Here is a 6000-nt window from a genome sequence, read left to right as displayed (position 1 = left end):
CACAAAAACCTGCACATTTAGAAAATAATTGTAGTAAGCTTTATAGTTGTGTGCTTCACTATGCCAGCTTTGGATCGTGAAGCTGCAACAAATTGAAATTAATAATGTATCTATATATAAAAAAAAGTGCTTGCCTACAGGAAAAAGAGCCTAATGATTGGAGGAGAGCCAAAAGTCACATTGTTTAACTCGCCTCCAATCATGGAGCTCCTTCATTCTACAAAACAGCTAATCAGTTTCATCAGTGTTAATCTTTTAACAACTACCAATTACATTTTAGATGTCATTTCCCTGAACAAAGTAATAAGTTTGATTTAACCAATAAGTATGAGATGTTAATGAGATTTTTATTTAGCTTAGTGTATGAGCTAAGTTGATATCAGTCATCCAGTGATTTGGAAGTAAAAATCCTGTTCTTTTGGGTAATTTGTGCAAAATGAATTCACTAAACAAGTCACTAAGTCAAATTATGAGTTTTATAGTGAAAGTTCACCTTGCAAAGTGAACATTCTCTACTAACTGAGCCCCAATGTGTAACTGAAAGCAAAGACTAAAATATGACCCTAATTTACTAGGGAGGCGTGGATCAATTTAATTTAACTGAAAAGTAGTATGTTAATTTTAACTGAAAAGTAGTACGTTGATGAACTCATTTTCTTGCAAATGTACTGGGGATTGCAAAAGACCAAATCCAAGCCAAATCCTGGTACTTGCTTGTATATATTACTTGTACTTTAAAATAAATATGGTCTAATAAATACAGAGCTGCAGTAACTTGTGTCTTTTATATCCGCTGTTATATTGGAGTCCAGCTTTAAAGTGTATATATATGCACCCCCTTTATATTATAAAGTTCAAGCCGTGCTGGTGGTTTGTAATGTATTGAATAGTAATATAATCAACTTCAAGGGGTTGTAATTCTGTTCCTCTCTCAGTTGAGTTGTCCTGAAAATAAAATACTTTCTTAATTATAAAATATATAAAAATGTACACAAATAAACAAAGCTTTAATGAAATACAACGCTATAAACATGAATTTCTTACGGGTGGTTGGAGCATAAAGGTCATGGGAAAAGAAGTCATTTGTAGGTAGTGGGTTTTTAAATATCGCTATCTCTTCCTGTCTTATTATAATTATGTACTAAGCCATGAATACAGGGTTTGTATTGTGCTTCAAAGAAGTCAACTTTTTTATCTTGAGCAGGAAACAGGTTGATTTACTTCTTCATACTTTTTTATATTTACAATAAAACACTTCATAACTAGTAACTTGCAGAGCTGGATACATCCAGAGGATTTTGTTGTGTGGCCCTGTGCCCGTTGGATCAGGTGTATAAAACAGGCACACTGGATAAGTCGACATCGTATTAACACTTATCAGTGCTAACAAAGAAGCGATTCAGGTTCTGATAAAAGAATCATTGGATTTAAAGATAAGAATTGTCTTTATTACAATGTTAAGCTGGCTATGGGCATTTGCTGGTGGTTCATATTCAGCATATGTTGGCAGCACGTTCTGCTTACTGAGCAATAGATTTATTATTCAGTCCACAGACTTGCACACAGCTAACTGTTTGGAACTTATATCAGAACATTACTGGCTGTCTCTTCCCTTTCCCCTCTTCTCCACCTGTTTGCTATGTTGCTTAAAAATCATAAAGGAAAAGCCCCTTTCACATACCTAATTGAAAACTCATTAATCATTAAGCATGAGGTACCGAGTCTATTTTTTCCCTAGGTTCTTCTTCAGACCTCCATGTGGCTGCCAGTGTGAGTTGAACATGCCCTACTAGCTGTTCTGTGGTGGGGTCTTCTTGGGCTCCAGAAGTCTTCGCAACCTGATGAGATTAGGAAAAATTGACCAGTCAGTGCTCACACAGAAAGCAGCACTGCATGGTCAGTCATTAAGTTCTGCCTGTAGAGAACATGAACAGTAAAGAAAAACACCTTAGGTAGTAAGGATTTAACAAGTAAAAGTATTTTTTAGGAAGTGAAAAAAATGAAATGAAACAAATGAATGGGTAGTGGGGGTGTAACGTTTTGCCTTTTGCTCTCCACCATAGTGTAGACTTATGCCATGGTTTTGGGTATGGTAGAGCATGTGACTCAAAGTATGTTTTCATCTAGGAGACCTTTGGACAGGCAAGTGCTGGTGGATCTCTAAATTGAGTCTGTTACTACCAAATAATGTAATGTTAATAGTTTGCAGCGGAGTTTCTTAAATTTTTTATCCAGGTCTTGGGGTAACGCCTACTAAAACCAATTCTTTGGTGGCTGGTAGAACGAGTGCAACACTTTCAGTGGTAGTCAAAATGCCACTCTTACAAATGGCTAAAAAGATCATTGGTGACCTGAAGCTGGCTTTGTCCGATGGCATTCAACATTGAACTGTGCAGGCATTATCAAATGGGGGGATAGCCATAGCTCGGGGAACTGCTAGCAAACTCCTGAGGAACCCTGGTTGTGTATGGCTGGTTTAGAGTATGATGACACTGGCCCCATAGCTCATATAGACAGATGAGCCTCCAAGGGTGTTTGAAACTGGAACAAAAAGAAGAGAGAAAAGTCAGAGTGCCACGCTAGAAGCTTAGAGTTAAATTGATGAAAATATTCCACAAAAGATTCTCAAATGTATCAAACATGTTTCCAGGGTCCAACAATGCCCCAATTGAATTGGACAATTAGAATTATTCCAGATGTATGAAGCAATGGGTTAATCACTGTCACATTTGAAGCCCTTACTTTTGAATAAGTTAAAACTCCAGCCACTTGTATCTCACATAGATCATTCTCTTCCTTTATGGTTGTCTTGGTGTTCATTGCCATTGGAAGAACAAATTTGGTTGCTATCAATGGAACCAGAGGTGAGGGAAAATCTTCCAATGTTGTAACCCTGAAATGTTGAATATAGGAATTCCCCCTCACTTTAGAAGTGAACATTATCTCTTTGGATTCAGCAGTAAGCTATCTTTGCCTTCTTTTGCCTTTATTGTCCACTGTGAAGAACTTCTCACACCCTTATAGGTGTAACAGTGTTTCCTGTTACTTTTTGCAAACTAAAAAAGAATAATGAAATATTGTACTAATCCACTACATTTAGGCTTTTGAATGCAATGGCTAGGATCTTTCCATGACACCAAGATACCGTAATTCATTAGGTGGTTTTAAGGTGAACTTCAGCCAAAAACTAAATACAGATGATAAAAAGTATGACATATGTTTTACCTGATAAAGAATTTGTATCTATATCTATCATTTTCTAAAAATTTTAACAGTCATGCCATACAGCCATTTAGATGTGCCCTCTTCCTCTGGTAAAGTTATATATGTACAAGGAATATAGCTGTGTCCTCTTTTCACCCAAATTTTACTGATGATGAGTTCATCTTTATATCCATTTTGGTTTTTCCTTCTGACAGTATGTTTCTAACTAGTGTATGTGCAGCAACAACCCGTTCCTACTACTGAGAAAATTTCAGCTACTTACACCAGTGGTATTTAAAAATTAGTGTTTGATGTGTTAATGAATATTTACACCTAGCTGTGTTAATCTGTGGTTTTTTTTTATATCTTCCTTAAATTAGCCTAGCTGGAGCATCTAAAGTATCCGCTTTGGGTGAGATGACCCTTTGTTTTTTTTAAACATTTGCCAACAACACATTACTGCCATAAATATGTCAATGACACATTACGTGTTAACGTTTTCCCTTTAATTGCAATTAACCTCTTTTAGACATAATGGAAAACATTAACTCACAGCCAAAAAGTATCATTCATTCTGTGTTGACTAAATACTATGTAGAGGAAAAATGTTGTACACTAACTGCGTGTGTGAAAAGCTGTATAACAGGTTTCTCAGTGTGCCAGTGTTGGGAAAGTTTACTTTGGCACACTACCATATTCTTTTTTGGAATAGAGGAAAGGAGTCAGAAATCTTTATTTCTTAATTGGTTAGTGCTTATTTTTTTGATTTGGGTTGTCACTATCTTATAGAATTAATACTACTTTGTAACATATAGGTAGGAGAAGAGCCATTTTGTCAAAATTTTGTAATTGGCAAATTTTCTCGAAATAAAACTTAGTTTATTTAATTAAAATGGGAAATGCCCTATTTATTCATATAGAGAAGCTGACTATTATACCCCGGTGATAGATGTATTCTGCAGTGGTGGACATAGTTAACAGTCTTGTGCAGAACTGACTTGGGCCCCCCTGGTGAACTGAGTTGGGGACCTCATTGGCATGGCCCTCGCACAGTGGCACACTTTGCACATTCCTATGTCCACCCCTGCACCTCTCCATAGGAAAGATTTGGATTTTTCGGTATAGAAGTAAGTGACTGGCCAGGTGTGTTTGCAACTTTGAGGCCCATTCTGTGAAGCGCAGTATAGAAATGGCTGGAGCTTGGAGATGTTTGGGTAGCTTAGGGGATAAGTGTACAAAAGTATAGTTATCCTTTAAGATAATTTTACATATGCACCTCCTCCAATGGTCATCTGTATGTCCAGGTGAGATTATAATTCTTACTCCAAGTAAAGCTGCCATAAAAGACATACTGGGGCTTCCATTCTTCTAAACATGGCTGTCCACTGGGCAGTGTACTGATCTACTGCCTATAACAGATAGCCAGGTCAAGAAAATTTGGGAAAAGTCAAAAATCTTTATGGGCAAGCTTGCTTTAGAGTAGATGATAAATTTTAGTATGGCAGTCAGGTAACTCCAATTCTTTTTTTCCTTTGAATGCCTGCAAAGTTAAGTGCTGCTTGTCTTATGAAGTTCATATAGTTTTCAGGGACATCAGAGATGACCCAATCTGATGTCACTGTTGTGCTCTTAGGACAATGTAAAAAATGCAGAAAGTATAATATACTGCCAAAAGGGGATCAAATTTGGTAAGCACATGCAAGGAGGTGAAGTTTACATGTACAGTTATTAGGAATTCATTTTCTCTGACCATCAGCAGAACCGTAGTTGTCCCATCTAAATCTATTGACACAGTTACAATATTCCAAATTAGTTTAGGGCCAAAAAAAGAAGAGACTTAGAGGTGAGGATCATCATAAAGTGATTAGAAGGGGGTTATGTGGCCATCAAAGGTTGTGTACCTACAGCCCCAATAATGAAACTTCGGCCCAAGCTATGCAAGAAGCAGAACCCTATTCATACATGCCATTACACACATATATTTTTATAAAATATTAAACGAAAAAGCTTTTTATACAGGAAAACTCACTTATACGTTTATTGCTATTAAAGCGAACCAAGCAAATATAACCAATGCAACCTTATCATCATTAATATTATAATATTTGAATGTTTTCTTTAAATGCTACCAATATAGGAACATAAATTTTATATGTGATTTCAGTTTCTGATCAGCAAAGCTAAGACTGGGGAGGGAGAAGCAGCACAAGGACTCAAATGGTGAAAGGATCTGTAAATATTACCGAACTGAAGAAGGAATTAACAGGTCTCCTACCCTGACAGATAGGCCTGTGCTGTGTGGCAAAGCTGTGTAAGCCAATGATGGCCAAAAAGATAAATCCTTAGGCAGGTGTAACATTTTCCCTATATGTATTTCATTTGTTTTCCTGGAAGTAGAGCTTCTTAAGCCAGATCTATCACCACATTTTCAACTTTATACTGTATAAAAGGGTAGTTAAACCTATTCTAAAAGCCAAAAAATTAATATTTTTTTTATACAATTTTTTTTTTCAATTGAAAATTAGACCCCACCCCTTCTGTCTTTACTGCCACGGCAAAAATGCCTGAATGGGAAGACTGCAGCCTCCTTGGATACCGGACTTCTCCTGCTGCAAATGCCTGAACTTGGGCACATTCAGAGGGGGCTTTGCTCTACCGAATGCGCAATGAAATAGGCACTTTTTTTTTTACATTCTCGCACCTGTGGAGTGCAAGATCAGGTGATGTAGGAAAAAGAACCCGGATGAAGAGGAAGAAGCCGTGGCACCTGGTGTCCAGACTGTGCCAGAATGAAGA

Source organism: Pyxicephalus adspersus, chromosome 7, assembly GCF_032062135.1.
Source record: "Pyxicephalus adspersus chromosome 7, UCB_Pads_2.0, whole genome shotgun sequence".
NCBI lineage: Eukaryota > Metazoa > Chordata > Amphibia > Anura > Pyxicephalidae > Pyxicephalus > Pyxicephalus adspersus.
This window is presented reverse-complemented; position numbering follows the sequence as displayed.